The sequence below is a fragment of the Arvicola amphibius genome, chromosome 4 (assembly GCF_903992535.2).
Source record: "Arvicola amphibius chromosome 4, mArvAmp1.2, whole genome shotgun sequence".
In the NCBI taxonomy this organism is placed as follows: domain Eukaryota; kingdom Metazoa; phylum Chordata; class Mammalia; order Rodentia; family Cricetidae; genus Arvicola; species Arvicola amphibius.
The window spans coordinates 49,569,491-49,571,050 of record NC_052050.1 but is presented as its reverse complement, the minus strand read 5'-3'; positions in this window follow the sequence as shown (position 1 = coordinate 49,571,050).

Genomic DNA, 1,560 nt, shown 5'->3' with positions numbered 1-1,560 from the left:
GCCAGTGAGTTCAAGCATATTCCCTACTTTCTCCTTTATCAGATTCAGGGTATCAGATCTTCCGTTGAGGTCCTTGAACCGTTTAAAGTTGTGCTGGAGGAGCAATGAGGATTTTGTTTCATTCTGCTGGGACTAACTATTCAGTTTGGCCAGAGTTTAAATGTAGTTACTCCAGAATTGGGTCACAGTGCCATTACCATACACCACAAGCTAAAAAGTAAAAATCCAAATGCCGACAACATTTGGAGTGACTAGTGAATGTCCATAGACGCCCCCAACGCTGATTTTTATAGAATGTTGTCAGTGCTTCTTGTTACATTCCAGAACTTGACAGTAAGACTCTATTGCTAAAGACACTATGTATTTGAGTCATAGAACATGGAGAAATCAAACTTCTACTAACACAAAGGCTTCATCCCTACTATAGATAGCTTTCATAGTGCTTGCAAGAGCTGCTCATGCTCTCAGACAAAGAAAGCAATCATCAGTCTTAAACAGCTGTAAACTCTGAGAGCAACCATAATGACTGGCCTGGTAAGACATGCCTACTGGTGCAATAGTGGTACAAATATCAAGGGTGTAACTAACCACTTTCTTATTGGCTTTATCTCCCACTCCACAAGATGAAATTCATATCTGGCACTGTTATTGGGCCCAAGAACCTGAGGTAACACTAGTCTTAAGTCCTAAGGGAGGACTTGCTACTCTTATGATGTTATTAAACTTATTCCTAATGACTTATCATTATAGCTATAGATTAGTGTATCTCTTAACCCTCATCAGAAGAGATGCAGTATATTGCAGTTAATGCAGAAATCTGCTTCTGGTCAAGGTACAGAGAATAAAAGGCTGTGAGATGCTCAGACATAAATGGGACATTTATATTACAGCTCTTCCTCCCACAGCTCAGGGATTATTGCAGAAGAGGGGCCAGAAAGATTGTAAGAGCCAGAGGTGGTAGAGGACTACAGGAAACTGTTCTCTGGACACAGGAGGGAAGGAGCACATATGAATTCACAAAGGTCGTGACAGCACGCACAAGACAGATAAAATCCCAGCATGAAAAAGGGAGATGAACACACAAGTTCCCACTCCTGGATAAGAAGCTATTGACAATTCATAGATGTCAGTTGAGGGGGAGGGTCAGTTTTCTTTAAGGATGTGGGCTCTGGGAGATCAACCACACTCCATTGGAAGACCACACATCTGTGGGAATATAGGAAGTACAAGTTGGGCTTGGTGGGTTTTACAAACAAAAAGGAGGCACAAAGTCTTGTGGGTAGGGAAAGCAGCAGGGATCTGGGAGGCACTGAGGGAGGAGGAAGACTATGATCATAATACACTGCATGTTTTCCTGACATTCTCAAAGAATAAAAAATATTTTCTCTAGTTCTTTGAGAACTTTGTACAATGTACTCTTCTCCTATGTAAGCCCATGTCTCCCTCCCAACTTCATGTCCTCATGCCCCACTAAGTCTAATTAGTGCTGCTTATATGTTAATGAGTGTGGCCCATCCCCTAGATTATGACCAACCTTCTATAAACCATAACCATCCAGAA